Raw genomic sequence first — 23,254 nt, 5'->3', positions numbered from 1 at the left:
CAGTTTATACATACCACATACAAGATTTAAATGTCTTACCTGAATAACGAAGGATAAGAGCAGTTGGCAGCTGGCACATGGCAACATCACCACAGACACCTATTAAAGAGACATGGAGGACACACCAGGTGAGTAAAGAGCCGCCAGAAAACAACCTGACTGACAACAGAAGAAGAAGAAGAGGAGAGAGGATCAGATAAAGGAGGAGGCTGACTAGTGACCTTTCTCCCTGAGAGCTATGATGCAGAGTAACATCTGACAGACAACCCCATTTCACCTCTGACCCTGTTCAAATCTAAAGTCAGTCAGTAGGCTGCATACACATCACTGCACTCCTCTTTTGTTTCTCATGTTTCATCCCCTGTTTCGCCCCCTGCATCCTCTCCCACCCTATCCTCGCTGGTGCTCCTCTCCACTCGACATTTATTTCCACCTCCCTTACACCCTCCGCAGCCCTCGCTCTCCCCCTAACAGGCAGGGCTGCTGTGGATGACACGTATCCAGCTGAGAGCAGCCATGCAGGGTCGATGGACCGCAGTATACTGAGAGGAGAGCCCCTCAAACCAGCCCTCTCTTTGTGTGTGTTTTCTGTGTTTTTTCCCTTTGTGTGCATGTGTATGTTTGTTTATCTGTCTATAATATACCTTATAGGACCCATAGCTGCAACATCAACGTGAAACTCACATGTATGGGCAAACGCTGCATGAATTTTTGTACATTTTTAAGAGAGAGAATCCATCTAGCAATTTTTGGTTATAAAAACATTCTGAGCATGGTACAATGCAACCAATGCAATGTTTTAGTAACGTTTTTAATGGCAAGTTTTCTTTTACTTCCCAGAACATTCTTCTTTAAGTTAGGGTAACATTGTCTATAAACATGAAAAAATGTTGTTTTTTTATTGTCAACACAAAACATTACATTACATTTTCATTAAAAAATGGTCTGTGATCTCAGTTGTTTTGAAAATGTTCTTCCTTTGCTCTCATGTAACACTGTGGGATCGTTTGATAAAAAAAAAGACATTCTGTGATCTGTCATCTCTCAACATCACCAAATCATCATCAACATTAAACCTTATAGGGACATTATTTGAAATGATAAAAGTCCTTAAAACATTCTTTGAACATTAGATTAAGATATTTCCTTAAAAACATTATTGCAACTTGTAGGTAACATTAGACAATGCTGTTCCCTGTTAGCTGGGAATTGGGGTATCAGAAGTTATCTGTTATTACAGAACGACAGATCCCTTATTAGATGTACACACTATCATAAGTATATCAGTTAATTTATCCACTTACTCACATCTCTTTCTTCTTCTATACCTCACTCTCTAATGCCAAACAAGTACAGTCTTTAGTGCTGAGGGAATGTGAAATTGAAATCTCATGAATTGTTTGAGTCAGTGTGTGTGTGTGTGTGTGTAGTCCTTTTAGAAATGTGTGAAAAGAGCACTACTTTTATTTTGACCCTCACATAACAATAAACGTGTGTGTAGGCATGGTGTCCCAGACTTCTGACAGTTATAACGGCTGCAATGGGCTGTGACCATGAATTATTTACAAAGTGCGTTTTAGGCAGGGAAGACTGATGATCCATAAATAGGACAGAAAGCTATCACAAAACACAACAGCCAAACATCCAGTCAGATATGATGCACATCCCTCAATCCCCTTAAAGCAAGCACACCAATCCACATCGTACAAAAAAAAATCCATTCAGTGAAAACAGAGTCCAGAAATGTTGGATAAAACACCTGTGCAGGGTGACAATAACTTGTGTTAAACTACCTATATTATCAATTACCAATCAAAATCAATAATCAAGTACTCAGATCTCAGATGACTATTGATGTTCTGTTCACACAGTCAGATAGAAACCAGCCTCCTGTATTGATTAACAGTCAATTATGTACATTAGGTTCAAAGGGTAAAGGGCATATCATGTTGGAAACATAGAAATGGATTTCCTTGACGTTGCAAACAGCTGAATTTTTTTTTAAATAAATAAATGAACTGCAAAACCATTAATCTTCGCCAAACAGAAGAACTGTGGCTCCACGTTTTGTAGCACACAATCCACAGGCTGTAATAGATAAAGAGGTACATTTACAATGAAAATTGGATTAACCCATACAAGAAGTAGTGTGCTTCAGGGGCACACACTCTACTAAACTGTGCTCTCATGTGCAGTGCGTACTCCAAAGGGATTCTTCACTAAAAGAGCTTTTAACCTTTAAGCAGCACACAAACTCTGCAGCAGGAGTGCTCTGCAATTAATTTGCCCATGCAATGCATTTTACTACAATATGACCACCAAAAATGGTTTGGATCAAAAGAACTGTTGCCGTAAATGACAGAAAATGAATCAATAATTTGGATTCAATTTTACATATATAAATATGTTGGTTCTGTTGGTTCCGGCATCTCAAATATCAGGATTTTTTGCTTTTTCCTGTTATTATCATTGAAAATTGAATATGTTCAGGACATTTTGGACTGTTGGTTGCACAAAACAAGCAACTGAATAAATCCAGTTGGGTTCTGGAAAATGGTTTTTCCATCATTTTATAGACCAAAAGATTAAGTTAATGCTATGCGGGCGAGTTAATTACTGTTCATAAACATGCTCCTGAATAAAAGTGAGAGTTAAAGCCAACCCCAAATTGACTCTCATTGGTTGTTTCACCTCATTATATTTGAGGAGGGTTTTTTTCAGTGCTGTGTCTCTTGGACATCGACTTCTTAAGGTCTGCCATGTGGTTGATTCCTTTTTATAAAGCCCCAACCTCACCATACCACGTCCCAAACACAAAATATGAAAAGAAAAGAAAAAGTCCTAGGCAGAGGGCAAAGTCTCTGCAGAAAATGAAGCCCCAAAGTGATGATTGAGAGGGATTATTTCTGTACGAGGCTATACATTACATTTTTTGGAATGAAAATCCTGCATATCCTTAATATAAAGTATATAAAAATTGTCAGCTGCAAGCCTACTATTGAGTTTCAGTCAGTTGTTTCTGTCTTCATTGCCTCAGTGTGTTTTGGTGGTCCACGGCTCGTCTGACATGGCCTGATTAAAAATGGCTGTTCAGCCTAAAAACAGACCGGGATTGGAAAATGCGTGAAGGCATTCATCAGATCCGCATTCCATCACTGTAGAGGACGGCGGGCCTGTCAGGAGGAGAATTACCTCTCTGTGGATGACATCTATCAACTTAACTGTCATGTAATGACCCTGGGAGTCATCATGGAGCATCAGTCAACCTCCTTATGACACTGCTGCTGCTGCATCCTACTTAATTCATGCTCACACCCCACCAGTCTGTCGTCACTGCGGTCGATACATGAGGTGTACAGAGCGTTACAATGGACAGGTAGAGAGTAATGGAGAGTATTGACCACGGTATAGCTCTGACAGTTTGAAGAATAAATATAATTGGTTTGGACAGAGACACAAGACCCTTAAGTAGAAATAATGTTGGTTGATTCAGGTTAGGTGGTGATGTGTAAAACCAATTACTGCAGTCATTCCTCACTAATTATCCTAATTTAGGTGATGTAGTAACTTTTTGATTTGCTCTCCTACATTAGCCTTGGATTTATCATAATTGGGAGACTAATTGCAGCTCAACCTATTGTTTTGAAACACTGACAACAGTACTTCAACTGTCAAAGTTACAAGACTGTCTAATTGGGATTTTCAAAAAGGAACATACAGAGTCCGGTAAGTGCACCAGGTGGTATCCAACCAAACTTGGTGGAGCCATGGCCTCGAAAGACAATCAGCGCGCAGATCATCGTCGCAAGAGAGAAAAAAAACAGGGAGCGTTGTGGTGGGCCAGACTGTTCTCATTTAGATGACATCAAATACGTCTGTTCTGTCAGTGCTTTCAGCGTATGAGCGTGATGCCAAGAGCCACCTTCTGCGTCAGCTGAGAGTATAATCAGCTGATAGGAGGAAGCAGTGGGAGTGAGATGGACAGAGAATCGTGAATGAATGAAGCATGAAGAAAGTCTTCCTGAATGAGCTTATGCTGAGTTTCATTAGCAGGCAGAGCCTGTGTAAGATAGACCAATGGTCAAAGTTTACACGACTTATGTTCACACATTTATGTTGTATTAAAGTGCTTTATACAAGTTCGATATGTCTGCTTTTAAACCTTTGACACTTGGATTGACATCAGTTTCCTTCGCTGCATTCAGATGCCTTTCACAAGTTTTTTTAACCTCTGAAACCTAAGAAAATTGGTTTTATTTATTTTAAGAACCTGAGGAAAAAAAGGCAATGGTTAATCTTGTCACAAAATGCTCTACAATTTGCCAAAAAATAGGACAAAGTAACAGGGAAATTACCTGAAAATTACCTGGGAGGGAGATGTTATCGAAAAACTAGGGGAAAATGTCCAGGGAACAATTTTTTTTCATAGATTTTAAAATTTTATGTTACATAAAAACATATCTAGATATATTTTAGTACTTTCTTAAGGTAATTTTCTTTATTCTTTTTTTAAAGAAAGAATTGTTAACTATTTTCAGGTAATTTTTTGTAACCTTTTACTAATTTCTTGCTTTTTTTTTTTTGTTATTTCTTGCCTTCTTGCCTTGCCTCCCATGCTTTTGAAATAAATCAAGCCAATTTGCTCAGAGTTATGCTTGGCACTTAAGCACAGACATCTGTCTCACTCTCCTTACTTTTATGTAAATGGATACATGTTTGGCAGTTATAAATTATGAAATGCATATTGTAAGAGAACTTATGTTCAGCAAACTTCTTCAGTTTAATTTTTTAGTTCATGCTTTGCAAAAAACAGAAAAAATAGCAATAGTATTTCATGTATCAATTGCAGTTTGTGTACATTTGATAACTTACTGATCATTGTTTGCAATGCTAAATCCCAAGATAGTCTGAATATGAGAAATAATAATAAAAAAATGATAACAAAAAACAAAAAATGCAAATGTTTTGCAGACTGCTGTATAGTATTGATTATTCCACTGTGACATTCACAGCTGACATGTAGCTCTCAGGTGTGTGGCAGATGCTCACACAGCAGTGAGCTGGGAAAAGCTGTGTGGTCGGACTGAGAGGGTTTAACCTGAGCATCAGGAGTGAATTTAGTTACAAAACCTGATGCAATAGTGGAGGAAGATTGACAAGGTTATTAGATGTGTAATGTAATCGTAAGAGGTTATTTAAATAGCTGCAAGACACTGTGTGACAGAGAACTTTCTATTGTCAGATTATAAGGGAAATTCATGAGAACCATTTTTTTTTCATTTAAATGTCTATTTTGTTTATGCATAACACATGTTTACTGTTTTTTTCCTCTAATTGAGACCACATGTGGTACTGAATGTGAAGCGGAAGGCTTTATTTGTATTGGATGTTATGTATTTTTATGTGATCCCTTGTGTTGTTGGCCATTTTCTATGGTTATGACACACAAATAAACAAATTCATTCATGCACACATGCAACAGTTAACAACTAATATGGATAAAATAATTTTACATGTGACATCTGACCTAAGGACGTAGAACTCCACATGGATAGTATGTGCGCGATTTACTGTTTTAGTGGAGTGCCTCGGGGCTGAAGCAGTGGATCAGAAATATACCAAATGGGAGCTGTTTGTTTGGTGCAATATCACACATACGCTTACAAGTGAAAAAAGCTCCACCACCACCAAATAACACACTCACATAGGTATAGATTTGTATTGTTAGTTTCCAATTTAAGGTTGCTCATCTCAAACACTGACCCAATTTTGCATCTTTGTCCGGATTTTATCATACTGAGCTGACAAAACTTTGAATTATACGATATCCCAATTGTTGCACCGAGTCACTTAAAACAGCTGATACCTGATATAGAAGGCAAACTATCATTTTAACAGACATGAGCATCTCAGAGTGTCGCTGTTAAGTTACCTGAACTCAGAATGGCACTTTGTATAGATATAGCCACTGCATGACCAGTAAGCCACCTTTCACTTTTCATCACACACACACACACACATACACACACACACACACACACACACACACTGATTCCATCCTCAAGCTCATCATTTATTAAAGAGTCTGATCCCTCTCTGAGACACACCATCACAGCTGTACATCCCACTGCCCTTTCACTGCCTCATCCCCTGAGTGAATGTATGTGTGTGTGTGTGTGTGTGTGTGTGTGTGTGTGTGTGTGAACGTCTGTGCATGTAGGATGGATGGATGTCAGTGAACAGACAGTGCAGTGCTAAAGCTCTACGTGTGTGTGTGCGCAGATGTGTGTGTGTGTGTGTGTGTGTTTGTGTGTGTGTGTGTGTGTGTGTGTGTGTGTGGCTCAGTGTGTGTTGCGACTGCTGTTGCTGATGAGAGGTGAGCTGTGGGAAGCAGCAGTGATTTCCAAACTCTTCCCTGTTTTCTCACCAGAGCATAACAGTGGAAGAAATATGTGGAGCGGAGCAACTGTAGTAAAGAAAAAAAGAAAAAAAACAACTTAAAAAGCCAAAAACTTTAGGAGGCCCTCAGGACCAGAATGAAGGACCCACTTATTATATTAATTCTTTCGAATCTCAATTGATTTTTTTGGTGAATGTTAATCTAAAAACAGATCTCAGAATTGTGATTAACATAGCTGCATTATGGCTTCCTCAGCTCCTATACACCTGTTACTACCCGAAAAATCAGCTGTATGTAACAAAGGTTTATATTTTATGATAAAGCCTTGTCAAAATAACGTAACCCAAAACTATTTTTGCAGATTTACCGACAGGTTATAACAATGGGCCTCATTCGAACATTTTACAAGAAATCTGGTATTCATCAGTATTTTCTTACCTGAATTTTTTCATACTCTGCAAACAAATTTAGAATTACCTTAGAGGTGAGTTTTTGTTTTTCCACATTTTAAGAAAGTTATGGCATTTCATGTTTTCAGTTTATATATTTGTTGATACTTGGTTCCATAAAATCACAAAACCAGACACTGATTTTGAGTTACCTACCTGTTTCATCAGTGTATTAGACTCCTCTTGACCCTACTGAGATTAGATCCCATGTTTCCATCTCCTAAAAAACACATGAAACCAGAAAGAGAAAGAATAAAGTGAAAGAGGACAATTTATCATTCTTTTTTATTACAATGTATTCAGTCTGACCATCGAGTTTAATGTAATGTTCATTTTTCTTTGATTGTTAAAACAGCTGACAAAGACAGCTAACAAAGAGTTAAATCAGTCATGTTAGTTTAAAATTATTCAGCACCAAGGATAGCAACACAAAGACGCTCTTACATGTCGTTCACAGGAACACCTGCAGAGCTAAAGGAGCTCTCTATTGCAATCTGAGCGTATTTATATTTCATCGTCTGATTCAGGCAGACTGCACATGGTTTGATTTGATTTTGGAAATTTATTTTGAACATGCAAAGAATGAAAAAAGAGAAATGATCATACAAACAAGCAGACAGATAGAAAAAATAATTACAAACATTAAAAGCATAAAGCAACAGAAATTGTCAAACATGTGACTACTTTGTTTACAAACTCGAAAGGTAGTGACAAGAAGTACAAACTTGGAGGTGGATGAGCTGGCATCCAGCAGCTAATGGTGATAACAGTGTGAACAATGCTAACAACAGTGCTAACAGAGCTAACAGTGTCCACATGAGGGGGACTGGAGGGTGGGCACTATGCTTTTGCAGTGTCACAATAAGCACTGTATGAGTGCAGTGCACAGTGGCGGCGATTAGCTCTGGGGATATGTGCAGTGGTGTAATGTAACAAAGTATCAAATACTTAGTTACGATACTTAAGTATGCTTGGGAGTGGGGTGTCAGGTGGCTCAGAAGATGGGCCACTTGACTATAGATTATGGTTATTTACAACAAAATAGGGAACGAAGGGAGGAGGAAAGGAATGGAGAGACGGATAATTAAAAAAGAAGAAAGGAAGAAAAAACTGAATTTTGTTCTTCAAATCCTTTAAATTATAAAATGACCTTGTTCTTCAATTGCAATGCAGGCACCATTTTTAAGATGGTGTGCGTTATGAAGAAATAAACTCTGACCACTTGCTTTTTTTATTAACAACATTTACTTGTACTTTTACTTTCAATATTTAGTAATCTAAGTGCAAAAACAGATGTTAGATTTTGTAGGGCTGATCTATTATTAAGTACTCCATCCAAGTTTTTTGTTTTTTTGGACATATAAATCACACCCTGTAGGCTTGAAAAGTAAAAGGTTTTGTCCTTCATGCAGCATGGAGGCTGTGGTCAGCGAGTAATGGATACAGTTAATTCCAATAGTGACAAAGTGTCCTTAGAAAGCACTCTTGCAGCATTATCCACACTTCTGCAGTCTACCCATACATTCAGTGCATACTGTATGCTCCAGACACAGAATAAATGATTAAACACACACATTTCAGTCCTAATGCATATTATGAGGTGGTGTGTTTATATATGTCAGATTGCCTTACAGAGCCTTTGGCCAATTATTAGGGCCGATATTTGGCATTTTGCCGATTATCTGTAATGGCATTGTATTTTGCTGATCAGTGATAAAAACATTTAATTAAAAAGTGCAAAGAAAGTGTCAGCGTGGGCGGAACTTTTATTTTGTAAAACCCCAGGGTGCAATTTTATTTATTCATTTTCTATTTAAATTTTCACTTGTCTTTATAATAAAGTTGCTGGGAACTTGCTGTATATGATGTTAAAAATCTCAGTTTTGATTAAGTATTTACTAAAGGCATTTAAACAGTTTTGTGTTGGAGCTTGTTATATTCCGTATTCTAAATATTGACAAAAAGATTTTCATTTTTTTTTGTAAATGTATATCGGTCCCAAATATCCGTTATGGGCCTCATTAGCTACTAATATGCGGTATCAGTATCAGCCCTAAAAACCAATATCAGACAACCACTACTATAGATGGAGAGCAGAAAAGTGGACTAAGCTGCAGGTGTAATTTCAGAAAATTCTATAGATATTCAGATACGTTTTACTCAAACGTCCTTCATGAATGATAAAACAACAGTGTTTTTACAGGTACCTTTTGGGGTTTATAGGAGCAGAGTTTCTGGTACTGGACAGAGTATTATGTAAATGGCTGGGTCCAGAGTGCTGTCTTGCACAGAAACATGTGGCCTTTACATAGACATTTTTATGGCATTACCCCAGAGCTGGCTGAAGTCTTTTTCCAACCTTAACTCTATGCTCACAGGATTTACATTTGGGCTGTATGGAGTCAATAAGACATCACTGAGTTTAGCTTACTGTGTGATGTTGAAGCAAGTCACCAGATGCTGTATTTACCAAACACATCAAATCAATCACAGGAAGCCCATAAACCTGTGATTTTCTACAATCAGCACTGCTTGTGCTTCCAAAATCTATGTCACATCACACACTTACATCCACACATAACACCTCTGCCAATTCACAAATCCAATAAGATGAGAGGACATCAGTGGTGCAGGGGCTTCCTTTTCCTATGCACTGTGCTAGTACACTACTAATGATGAGGATCTGTACTGCATGCAGTCCAGTGAGTGGTGCTGTGTGGAAGCTACAAGGCCATTTGTACACACACACACACACACACACACACAAAGATGCACAATCTCAAGCTCATGTGTGCACATTCACCTGCACAAAAAAAGCTGAAATTCGCAACCAAATCTTTTCACTGACACATTATTGTCCCCTGACTCACACATGGACACAAACATATTTATAATGAAGTATGTAAGCATGTTTTTTTAATGTCACCAAATTGTCCACTCACACTGGCGACCCCCTCCTACACGGTGTTTGAACCTCCAATGCACACAAACACACACAGACACTCATCAGTGTTCAAACTCTACTTATTGCGCATGTGTTAGTTAACACATGTACGAAATTACACTTCATTACGCAACAGGTTGCACACCCACTTGGGCACAAACACATGAAATCTGGATATACACGCAAACATGTTGAGTCAGAACCAACATAATGTGCAGAGATTTCAAAACTGTAAAATATATTTAACTTGTTGACCCCTCCCCTAAAAAAAGACAAAATCCTGCAAGTTCTTCATTCACTAAATACCTTTTTTTTCTCTGCACAACAAATGCATTATCATTATTATTACTATTAATAGTATAATTTATATATCTGCCACTGAGACAATTCCTCTAAGATACCTAGCAGTACAGGTACTATCCACCTCTCTTCTGAGTAAATCTTTTATTCTTTCATTCCTCTCTAATATAGCATACAAGAGTTGATTTAAAATTCTCGTTACTCTCACTGTAAGCCTGTCTTCTGATGTAGATATTGCAATTTTTATACAGTTACAAAGTAAGTAATTATCACAGAATGAAACTGCACCATTATTTTGTAAAATCTTGTAACATATAATTCTAGTATTAGCACTCCATGAAAATATTTGACTCTGATACAACGGGAACATGATGTTGTCGGCTGCACACTATTACAGCAAAGTTATATCTTTTGATTTATAAAAAGAGAACACCAGAAAAAGTTATCGATGAATACACTTCATTGTGGGTGGTGTTTGGTAGGAAATATGGTGTATTAACACCATCTGAAGTGTGCACACAATTCACGCCAATGTGATCACCAGAGAGAAATATACTGTAACACTTAATATATAAGCATAACTAAACGAATGTATATGTTTTATAATAATAGGAAATAATTGAACACTATGTACAAAATGTGAGGTCACTATAAGCTCACATGGTAAAATCATTTTAGAGAGGAGAGAAGTTCTGTGACACCTAAGAGCTCGTCTGTCTGAGAAAACCATAAAACTGTTAATGCATCAGTAAAAAGTCTTTGTCTAAAGTCTGTGTATAACATCTGGTGTGGATATAGGTATTTTGGTCCTGCTGTAGTACAGGTCCACGCGCCTCTCCTCTGGCGCAAGGTGTGGGGTGGTTGTTGAGAAGCGAACAGAAAGTCATTTCACTGACACACAGTGACCACAGACGGTTATCAGATCCACCTGTATGCCTGTTTCCAGAGACGCACTACCCGCCCATCCTTCTCCCAGGAAGCTTCAAGCCGCGGGACATGCCTTGTTGCGGTCTGTCTGAACCCAAATAACTTCTCCACGCAGCGTAAAATACGCAACTGCAGATACTCTTTGTTTCACCTTCTGGATCTTTATCATGCATCTGCTGCAGAGATTAGCAGCCCGGGCTTTTTTTTCTATATCACAAAACGCGATCAGCACAAGCATCTGATTAAAATACACAGGAACCACATTTATGCAGCACAACTGGGTGTTTAAATCCTGCGCAAAGTTCAAAGCAAATTGTTCCCCACCGTAGGATTGGCTGACGCGCGCTCGAACGGTCCCGGACTGACAATTTTTCTCTGCACTCTGTCGCCTAACCTGAAATCTAGCACTGCAACACATTTGCCCACCGGAAAAGGAATATGTTATATTTGACCTACCTTGACGACTTGGATCCTTCAAAGGTTGCGCACAAATCTCCAGCCGCTGGAAGTTTGACTTAGTCTACTCCTGATCCCTCGGAGGAGTCGCACTGAGAGAGAGGATGGGCGCCACTGCTCTGCGCGCCAGCTCCGTGGATGTGTGTGTGTGTGTGTGTGTGTGTGTGTGACGGTGCGCGTGCATGTCAGAGAGAGAGAGAGAGAGAGAGGGAGAAACAACAGACGTGGAGAGCTGTAGCCCCTTGCCAAAGGATGCTTCAGTCTCCTAGCAACAACAATCGATCTGGCAAGGAGACATTTTTATTGGATAAAAAGAAAACTTAGCCATTCACCCCCCTTAGCACATGTTTACCACTCAGAACAACAACTCTGGCTTTACTGAGTGAAGAAAGAAAAGGGGGGAGAGAGAGTGAGAGAGAAGAGAGAGAGAGATGATCCCACATGAATGTTTTACATTTGTGTTTGAGGTGCAGAATGACGTACAGAATTCATCTACATTCATCTGTCCTTGCAACCTGACTCGAAACAGAGAAAAAGACTTCCTTTTTTTCTATTCCATGCAAGCTCCATCAATGTTTTAACACAGTATTACACTCTATGATGTCAGTTGCAGAGAAAAACTGTGAGAGCAGCACTAAACATGAAAAAACAGCATTGGCTGCATGGTTCAGTGATAGAGATACAGCACATCGAAACAAGCACCCTCAGAGCTTGACTCAAAGTCTAAATCCGAAGCCTTTATCATACATCACACTAACAGTATGCATGATATATGGCAACCTTACGACATATACACTCTATTTTCCATAAGTTAGGTGTCTGTCTTTCATCGTTTTTCTCTTTTTTTAAACATCATGAGAGCAGGAACGGTGGCACTCAGTGGTTTATTTGCACCCGGGTGAGTGCAGGCACACACACACACACACACTTACACACACACACACACACACACACACACACACACATACACACACATCTGTGCATCTGTACTTGTTTGTATGATTATGCACATAGAGTCATTAGAATGCAAGTATGCAAGTGTGCAGCTCCTATTGAACAGAAAATCCTCTTCACGCATGATTGAGTCACAGAGCGTCCTCTCTCCACGCAACACAAACACACACACAAATGCACGCTACATGCACTTGCACACACACAGGGGCACTCGGTCTAGAGGCCTGATTTCAGTATTGTAAAGTTAGTCAAGTGCATAGAGATACACTGTCTGAGAGCTTGCTTAAAGCAGTTTTCTGATTGCGGCTACAGGCCACAGGGCGTTGTTTTGCCTGTTTTATATGCAGATGTATGACGACAGGAGGCTGAAGTTTCTGACTGGCTCATATGTTTTCCATGTATCTACTGTGTGACACCATATGGCAGAAAAAAAAGCTGTCTCTGAGGGTGAGCTTCGGATGGGCAGAGATTGATTAGCTGACTGGAGAAGTAAGGGTAAGAGCATCCACTTCACACCTCTGTGACACACAAGCAAGCACAGGCATGAGGTGGGAAGTGCGCGCGCGCACACACACACACACACACACACACACACACTAGTGCCCAGTGTCAGTCACAGCTCTCCCGAACTTCATCCCTCATCCCTGCCGTTCCAGCTCGGAGATGCTGGCCACTCTAATAAAGGCCTCATTGTCTGCATGGCATGCATATATGCAGAAGGCCCAGAAAGCCAGCTTTGTCCCATAAGGGTCCCTCAGCGAGAGAGCTTTGTGCCCGGCCTCTAGAGGCACAGCACAGCCGAAAAGCCGAAAGGAAGAAAGGGAGAAAGAAAGAAAGAAAGAGAGAAGGAAAGAAAGAAAGAGAGAAAGAAAGAAAAAATGAGGGAGATACCAATGTCATAGAGGGTAAATATGGACAACTTAAACCTCACTATATAAAACCATCTTCAGGCATTAGGACAAGAGTATGTGTGCACTGGTGTATGTGTGTGTGTATGAAAAGCCAGTGTGCAGGAATTTAGCGTTTTGCCTTATCATGGTGAACTGCTCCAGCTCATGCAGCAGGAAGTGGGTCCACTGGGATTATGTTTCCTTCTCCTTTGATTCCCCACAGATTGTTTGTGTCCCTGCGCTAATAGAATTAGCCATGCTTCATTTCCCATGGTCTTCTGTCCTGTCTTGGCCTCGTGATTGATGGAGCTCCACACAGAGGAGTGAGTGTGTTTAGAAGTGTGCCCAGTGTTGGTCAGACAACGGGGCCAGTTACAACCATTTGCTTTGCTCGGTGTGGTCATTTGTGAGGTGGCCAAGTGGACAAAAGGACTTCTTTATGATGACAAAAATACTGTTTTAGGTTTGTTGTATTTTTGCATTTGCTTTATGATCCACCAATAGTGCAGTGTGTTACACCCCTCCTGTGGGCAGACCAATGAAGCAAACAATACTCCACCACTGACTCAAAATAAACCAGCCCATTCTCATTCCAAACTTGTCAAATACGTCTGCTCTGTCAGTGCTCTCAGCGTACAAGCATAATGCCAAAAGCCACCTTTTTGAGTCCACATGGCTGGACAGAACCAGTGATGTTATTATACGCCATACAACGTCATAGGTTGACGTGGAAGGTCACTGACCAAGCGTCACCATGTGACAAGTTCAGAGTGAGACTGTGTTGACACAGTGCATCCGCAAGCTGCGCGCACAGGCAGCGTCACTTGAACTGTAGTTAGTGTGCACCATGGAAAATTAAGGGTGAAATATTTAGTTATTGTGAGATGAGTGCGTGTGTGTGTGTGTGTGTGTGTGTGTGTGTGTGTGTGTGTGTTTTGTTTCTGTCATTAACCAGATTTAGGAAACAAAAAACGTGCTTGACTTAGGTAAAAGAAGAAAAAAATCCCAAATGTGGTTCCTGCACCTGCAGCTAACAAAAAAATAATCAAAAATTGTTTTGATTTCATTATCTGAGGTCAAGTTTTAAGGTTGAAGGCTTTTTGAAAATATTTTCTTGGGCACACTCCAGATGGAGGAGAGCTGAAGTCTCAGGAGAGCTGCATAACCAATCTCTGAATTTCACCACCACAATGGGAAATGACCTCCTGTTAGTGTGTGGCTCACAGTTGAAAACTATCGTTAAATTTGGAAGTTAAGTATGACACATATCAAATTTGCCCTAAATGTGTTTTAGATGGCTGACTGACAACGTGTGTGTTTGTGTGTGTGTGAGTATCATATGGTTGGTAATGTTGTTTTGAGCTGTTTATGGCTCCTAACAGGGGGTTGGTCTCTAATTATCTTGGTTACAGAGGCATGGCCAACAGACTGCAGGCCACACACTCCTCACAGGACGTGCACTGACCTGTCTCATGTTCGTCTGCTCGCCAGTCCAACACACACACACACACACACACAAACACGCGCGCGCATGCACAAAAAATTAAGGCTTTGTTATTGAGCTATGACTCACCTCACATAACCTTCTGTCCACAGTGCTTTACACCTTAACTTGTTTGCTATAATGTAGGATCATATCGACTTACTGTTGTTGTTTTTTTAATACAAATAAAAGTTTAGCTTTTCTCCATACTGTGACATATTTTGAATGCAAAAAACACGTAAACTTTTAATTTAAAACTGTATAATTATACCAAAATCTAAATGACAATGCCATAAAGAAAATGTAACACAAATATTCTGTAGTTTAACCCTTGCCAGGATCCTCTGCTTGCTTCCTGTGCTGGTGCGCTTTTTTTATTCCAGTGCAGCAGACTTGATTAGCTCAATCAGTGTTATTGGACACACCTGGTCATGGTGTGCCCCATGCACATAGAAGCATCAGCAGCAGCCAGTCTTTGGCTGCCAGACCTCCTCACCACTCCTTTGCATTTTTTATGAAGTTTGTTTGGCTCATTTTGCTTACTTTTAGTTTATACATTATTTTATTGGTTAATGTGTCTTCCTCTGCTTTTCTATCCTAAGAGCCGGGTTGTGTCACCATCTTATCTTTTCTCTTTGAAGGACTTGTGCAAAATCAGGAACTAATTTGCATTTCCTAAATTTTGTCTTTACTAACAAGTTGTGTTGTCAGAGCTTTTGTTGCAGAAGCATCACATTTACTGTAAACAGCAGAGAACTGTTTGCCTGGGTCCAGACCTTGGAATCTGCCCACTCCACTGAGTTCGGGTTGACTCATTCGGCTGGCATCGTGACATAAAACAGTGTTTTCTTGGTTAAAATAAAAAATAAACAATGAGCGTTGCAGTGGGACTCGATCAGTGTCATCAGAAGGGCCAACATAATTGTAAAGATCTTGTCAAACTGTGTTGCTGGAATGATGACGATGAGTAATAACGACAATGGCAAGACACTGCTGTCAAGGCTGTTTCAAATCGACATGTCTTCTCAATATTCTCCAACATTGTAGTATGTTTTTTCTTCGCTCCACTCCACTCTTAAAACCCTGGAAAAAGACATACATTGGCATGACTACACATCAGTGTGGACTTAGAAATTATGCAATATTCAGGATGATACGTTGGTCTCTTGTGATTGTTTGGAGAAAATGTAACCCTCCCCCACTGAAATCAGTTCAAGTGAAAGTAATATCAGACTGAAGATGCAATCTTAAGAAATGTCATCAGGAGTGGTTAGCAAATTACACAACCCTATTACTTGAGTCAAAATATGGATACCCCTGGTCAAATTTTACTCCAATACCTGTGAAAGTTGCTGCATCAAATTATTAGTTGAGTCAAAGTACTGGAATACTTGCTTTTAAGAAAACTTAAGTATATAGTGTGCTTTTTTTAAAAAATTTATTTGTTTCAACACATTGTTATATTGTCAGAATACATTTACAGAACTTAAAAAATGCACTGACTCGCTTGTAGAAGCAAGTAAACAAGTCCCAAGTTGTAGGCTAGCTTAATTCAACTTTTTGTTTTTCTCATCATTTTATGTTATTTAATCTGAAGAGAACTTGACACTGAAACAAACATTAACAACTGCAGGATTCACAGCAGAATCTTTTTAACGATCAGCCAAAACATGTCATCTGCTATGGCGACTACATACGTTATTTCAAATTCTATTACACAGCATTGCCAGAAATGTGAAACAGCTTGACCTCCGCTCTCCACTTGTCACTACCGATAAGCTGCCCAATCTAAGCAGCAAAACTAAAGGTTATCGTGCATTTGCTGTTTTAGCTCCTATCCTCTGTAACAATCTTCCCCAGTCCGGCTGATTTGCTGAGTCCTTCGGCTTTTTTAACTGTCCACTAAAAAACCCACCTTTATCAGCAAGCCTTCCTATTGCAGCTCCATCTTTTTCTTTGTTCAAATGTTGTCTGTCCCTCATTGCACTGTGCTCCCTATTGTAATTTACTGAAAGTGAGTTAATTTATTCATTCACTCATTTAATTTAAGTGTGTGTACATGTGTTTGTGAAGCACTTTGTAACTGCATGTTTTAAAAAGTGCTATATATATATAAAAGCTTTACTTACTTACTTACTTACTTACTTACTTACTTACATGCATGGAGTAGAGGTACGGGAACACCACTTTGACAAACAAACCACCACAGAAGCGCATGATCACAGTTAATGGACTTGACTTGCATTTTAGAAAAGAAAAAAAACTCAGCTGACTTCAAAGCAAATGTAATTCAGTACAAGAGTCTTTATAAAAAATTTATTGGAGTCAAAAGTACAATATTTGTCTTTCAAATGTAGTGGAGTCAAAGTAATAAGTTTAAAAAATACTCAAATAAAGTACAGATGCTCAAAAACAGTACTTTAGTACAGTACTTAAGTAAACGTACTTCGTTCCTGTCCATCACTGTTAACAAGTTGACAATTCTGTCTGGTATCAAGAGAACTGTTACTTGTTAAAGCAAACACAACAACCTTTTGTAATTGGTTGAAAATTACTGCAGGCCAATGCTCTACAAAAAAACAACAAAACTGCGGTTTTGTGAAAATCTGTGAAAAAAAGTGAGCTTCAATTATAGCAAGTGATAAAATTATACTTAAGACATGCAAATACAGAAACATCCCAATGTTTGTATATGTATATATATATATATGTGTGCACACATGTACACATACACACACAGACTGTGTACAGTATCTGATGTGGCCTCTCCACTGAGCTTTCTCACCACGACCACAATTCATTAGTAATTGACCGCAGCAGCCTCACTCATTAAACATTAACAGGCTAGTGGTGAATAATTGATTAATGATATGAGGCGATCTGCAGCAGCATTCTGACAATAAGTGTGCATGGATGAGAGGAAGGAAAGGCCGAATCAATGCGACGCTGAGCAAAGGCCCTGGCACATGACACAGATGTAAGCACGTGCACGTGCATATACAAATACATGTGCACATACACACAGACAGGATCACTCACTCACTCACTCTCTCTTTCGCTCACTGGTCAAGTGCAGATACTTTTTTGGCAAGTGTAAACATACTGTGCTGTGCATAATAATTTAAATACCATTTTATTGACTGATAACCTCATTTGGAACAAGGTGTCGAAGAATAATGTTACCACCTTTGTGCTCCTAAAGATTTCTATCAATCTTAGTTTTAGAGCCAGTGTCAGTCGGTTGATGCTGTATCTCATTTTAGACAGAACGCTAACCCAATTTCTTTGAGCAAACACTCTGCCGTTTGTCAGACCCAACAGGAGCTCGTGGTGTGGTTTTGTGATTATTGCGGCCCGAATATTGCAGTTGTATTTGCAGCTTTTTTTCTTTTCTTTTTTTTTTGCCTTCGTGTGTTTTTGTGTGAAATTGTGGATGGGTTGCAAGGTTGTGGCAAAAAAGGCAGGATGATGGAGGATGAGTACACAACCTCCTCAACCAAGAATTGAACTGTTCCCTATCACCAGGGCAATATCATTTGTCAGTGCCTTTTAAACGCCCCACAAATCACTGCTGCAAAAGTATTTTTTTGTTTATTTGTGGTTGTTTTGGCCCTTTCTGTAGCCATTTTGTGTCTTTCATGGTCACTCTGTGTCTGTTTTCATTTTGAAACTCTTAATTGCTTCACAGCTAGCAATGTGTGGTTCTTAAAACATTCTGAGAATGGTACAGTGCAACCAATGCAATGTTTTAGTAACATTTTCCACAGCAAGTTTTCTGTTAAAAATGTTTTTGTTGTTGTTTGTTTGTATTGTTAACATATCACATTACATTAACATTTTCATTAAAAAAAGTTCTGTAATCTCAGACCTTAATAACATGTTCTGAATGTTGCTTTGAAAATGTACTTCCTTTGTTCTCACCTTTCAACATCACCAAAACATCCTCAAAATGTTGCAGTTAAAACGTTATGTCTTAGTCAGTATTTAACCTTACAAGTACATTATTAGTCAAACTTAAAATGTAGTTTGACCGTTACATTACATGTTTTCTTTAAAATATTATTTCAGCTTGTAGGATAACATTAGTAACATGTTGTGGGAACATTCCCTGCTAGCTGGGTTTGCGTCTGTAGTCATATTGACTCTGTTCTGGTCATTTTGTGTGTCTTTGCAGCTGTTATGCATCTCTTGTACTTGTTTCAGTCTCTTTGTGATTTTTTTTTTGTTTCTTTGTGGTCGTATTGAATGTCTTTGTAGTTGCTTTGCATCTCTTAGACTTTTGTGTCTAGTTTTTATTTTTGTCAATTTCATTAACATTGTGAGTCTCTTTGCAGCTGTTTTGCATCTTTTTATAGGCCTTTGTGTTTCTTTGTTGTTGTATCTCTTACTGGTAGTTATATGTGAATTTGACTGTTATTTTGCAGGTAAAGGCCCGGGAGACCCTGGGTATAGGTGTGCTCATGGTTAAAAGACACCAATACTAACTGTCTGCAGGAAACAGGTAGTAAATACTGGTCTCTCATGTCAAAGTTTTGTTGACCCATCTGACCTGACATGTACCATGCGTGCATCCTGTATGCTGGTCAACATGTTGTTGTCTTTCAGTACACCACGTCCTGATTATGACTGTCCATGTGGACCTTGAGAAAGTGACAGCACGCTAATCCAACGCAGATACTGTCTTTCTAATGAAAACTGGCTTTTGGTTGATGATTATAATTTATCTTTTAGGAAGGATGCAGCTGATGATGTCAGAGGGTGCAATGTAATTAAAAATGTAATAAATCACGGCTCCTAGGAATGGGAACACTTGTGAAATAAGTACTATAGATTAATATTTTATGTTTATATTTTTCAATGGCAGAAACTATTTAAAAACAAACACAAGGCAAAGACACAATGCACATATATTGTAAGTGTCTCTTTGGTACTTTGTGCACGTTAACAACAAAAGCAATCTGTGCTTGGTATCAAATTGGCCGATTCTAATGACATTAAATCGTTGATTGTTTTTGGCCCTTAAAAAGCCTTCAAGCATCCCGAGTGATGGAATTTCTCATTGAAGGTGGTTAGACAGAGTTTCATTAAAGTTATCTGTCATTAAGCTTATTGGACGTTCAAAAGAGACAAGGCCAGTTCAAAGCGTGAGGATAATACAAATGAAGTTTTAACTTTACTGACAATGACAGAAGAAGTGCTGAATAGTCACTGTAATGTTGCTGATATTTTGAAGTTTGTTAACAACAGATTCAATCATGCTGGTGAAAAAGAAGTAATTTTGACAAATAATTTTACTGCTTCTTAGCGATTCAGTCATCATCTACTGAAAACATTCTTTGAGATGTTAAAATTGGATCTGCAAGACAGACAAAGGACACAGTGCACATAATCACACACACACATGCATGCAGTACTTATGCTGAAACTCAAGTAGTGAAAATTAGGGCAATGACAGTCATTTAGCTGCAAAAATAAGAGCGGGATGTCTCCTTACTGGAGTCAAACTGAGAGAGCACGAGCTCATCAGAGAGAGAGAGAATAGAGTGAGATATGTCCACTGTCAGCGCTGATGAAACTCGCCAGGACTTGGCAGGGGCCAGTCACAGAGGTGCTTGATGATGAATAGGGGGCAGGCTCACCCCTTTAAATCAACTGATGGTGTGTGTATGCATGTGCATGTTTGTGTGTGTGCGTGTGTGTGTGTGTGTGTGTGTGTGTGTGTGTGTGTGTGTGTGTGTGCGTGTGTGTGCGTGTGTGCGCGTGTGTGCGTGTGTGTGTGTGTGTGTGTGTGTGTGTGTTTGCACGCCTGCGCTCATACCAGTGTGTCTTGTCTGTCTCGGCTCCTGACACTCAGAGCAGTTAAGCAGGCAGAACAGTTCATTATCACACGTTTTAATATTTAATTTTGCGATTTGATAAAAGATGATGTTTCATTAATGAGGTGATCCATCCCCAGATATCAAGAGTCATCCAAACCAGCGCAGCACTGAAACTTCTACATCCTTCTCATGCTTTGGTTTACGCAGAGATGTTGTTTTCTACCTTTCCACATGTGTTTTTAGCATATTTCCTAATCAGTATTATCTAGCGTGAGATTTTGTTATCTGTTTGTGCATGTATGCTTTAAATAGCACAGAAGTCATTTCATCCCTGTCCATTAATCTTCCCATTTAGTTAATTATCACAGTCACTAATTACAAACCTCTCAACAGAAGTAGACCTCCTCTGCCTGTTCCTTCCCTTATTATTATTCTCCATTCCCGCTCCCTTCTTTTCTATGTTGCCATTTGCAACATGGCAACATGACAGTTGCACAGCAAACTTTAAATAAACAGGAAGCTTAGTTAGGACAAATTAATTAAAAATGTCTGGGATCATGTCCAAAACTTCCGTCCAGAGTAGACAGTGACACTGGATGAATCTATAGCTCTGCCATTACATGACCAGCCCCCTCCTTTTTCTTTCTTTTTTTAAGAAGTGGATGCCTCGGTTGGTACTGGCTATGTCTTCCCGGCCATCATGCTGCTATTTCTGCCCATGCCAGTCGCTCCAGGATGGCTGCTCTGAGAGGGGTGCTTTGAAGAGCTGTCCAGGTGAGAGCTTGGCAATGGCAGAGCTTTTTCTGCTCTTTCACAACACAGAGTGCCCTTCAGGGACTCAAATTGCCCTGCAGTGTTATGGATAATACTCAAATCCACACTAAAAAATCTCTCTCTCTCTCACACACACACACACACACACACACACACACACACACACACACACACACACACCTAGAGAACCATAGCTTTCTATGCATGTCCACAAGTGCTGTGTACACAAAGCATATGTGCACACTGTTGGATATGCACATGCACACTCTCACACGTACACACTCAGTTCCTCCACATATTAAAATAACAAGTTGGACTAAACAAAAAAAGCGGAAGACAATTGCTCTGGCATGAAACTTTCCCTTGGTACCATTTCAAACACAGCGGAAAAAAAAACAAACTTAAGTGCTCTAACAGTTTATTTTTCTCTCAGGACTGCAGCTCTTCTCTCAGTCCACCTCTTTTTGTTTCCTCTTCCCATCCTCCCTTAATTTCACCTCCCCTCTTCTAATCAGTAAAAACATAGCCAGACTACAGATGAGACCATATGCGCCCGCGTGTGTGTACGTGTAATTATGTGTGTCTAATTATGTGTGCTGCTCTATTCGGAGACACCGTGGAGAGGCAATGTGGTGTAGTGAAAAGTGAACTCATCACTTGACAGGTGCTCCCAAAATGCACTAAATGTTGTTTCCAAGAGCTGCTGCTCTCCTCTCTCTTTCCGAGTGCCTCAAAGGACAGAGCCAGTGTGGACTGATGTTACCTCTCAGGGCAGCGCTGGGTTTTTCTTTGCCTCCAGTGTCTCTGTCTGTGTGACAAGAGGAGCTCCTGTGCTAGGTAGGATCCAACAGGAATCCTTTTGCCTCAGTTTTAGAGGAGCTCAGTGCCGATAAAATCCCTCTGAGGTCATGGGAAGTATAAGTCAATTCAACTCAAGTCAATTTTATTTAGAAAGCCCATTATAACAAATCAAAATTTGCCTCAGAGGGCTTTAAAATGTTCGACATCCCTCTGTCCTTGGACCCTTACAGCGAAAAAGGAAAAACTTACCCAAAAATCCCCTTTATCAGGGAAAAAACTGTGGAAGCCTCAGAAAGAGCAACTAAGGAGGGATAAGATAAAAATATAAATCATGACTGAAAAAAAAAAGATATAAAGATATGTCCAGCAAGGGATCAGGAGTAAAGACGAGTTGTGGGAGGCAGAGAGGATGAAATCATGATACAAATCGAAGCTAATATTAGCCCAGCCGCTGGCATCGGTTCACAGATCAGCTGTGACTGTCAGCAGACAGACCACCACTTCAGCCTCCAAATGATCTTCAAAGTGGGAGGAAATTCATTCTAAATATGTAAAAATGTATTCACTAGCCACCGTTGGTCCACATGCCTTCCAAGTAATGCTGTTGGATCAGCCGGCTCTCCAGAGAGACATCATAAATACCTGAATGAGTGGATTTCACATCGAGACGCTTCGCCTGCAGCTCCTCTAATGTTGAGTCTAGGGGTGTAACTGCGAAAGTCTGTTGCACAAAACTTTTAATGTTAGAGTTTCACAGTGGTGGTTACACTTAGACTTCTTAGTTATGTTTTGGCATTTTGGTGGAATTAATTATTTTTTGCTTCGGTAACATTCTTGCTTTTGTTCATTCAGTGTATATTGGAAAATGTTTGTGCTTGCTGTGATTTGTTCAGATATCAAATGATTAAGTTTTCTTTTTGCTAAAGTTCAAGATTGTGATTATCTATTTGTAATGTTTTTGTATCAAAACAAGAGTTTTTCAGCACAATCTTAGTACTGATGTATAATCAGCAGTTTGGATTTTTTTTGTGGTATTAACATTTGTACCACGTTTCCA

The 23,254-nt window shown here is 39.4% G+C and overlaps 1 protein-coding gene across 1 annotated transcript in view; it reads right to left on the bottom strand.

The window, feature by feature from the left end:
- grm3 (glutamate receptor, metabotropic 3) overlaps nucleotides 1-11,543 on the bottom strand; it is a 43,789-nt gene extending 32,246 nt beyond the window's left edge. Inside the window, exons 1-3 of the mRNA XM_042496303.1 lie at nucleotides 11,477-11,543; nucleotides 7,006-7,069; nucleotides 40-99 (exon numbers count right to left, since the gene is read on the bottom strand). The gene's annotated coding sequence lies outside the window, so the exon portion shown is untranslated. The remainder of the gene's footprint in view (nucleotides 1-39; nucleotides 100-7,005; nucleotides 7,070-11,476) is intronic.
- Between the last annotated feature and the right edge of the window lie 11,711 nt (nucleotides 11,544-23,254).

Source organism: Plectropomus leopardus, chromosome 11 (genome assembly GCF_008729295.1).
Source record: "Plectropomus leopardus isolate mb chromosome 11, YSFRI_Pleo_2.0, whole genome shotgun sequence".
NCBI classification, from domain to species: Eukaryota; Metazoa; Chordata; class Actinopteri; order Perciformes; family Serranidae; genus Plectropomus; species Plectropomus leopardus.
The sequence above is the reverse complement of the archived record's forward strand: the minus strand, read 5'-3'. Positions and strand labels throughout refer to the sequence as shown.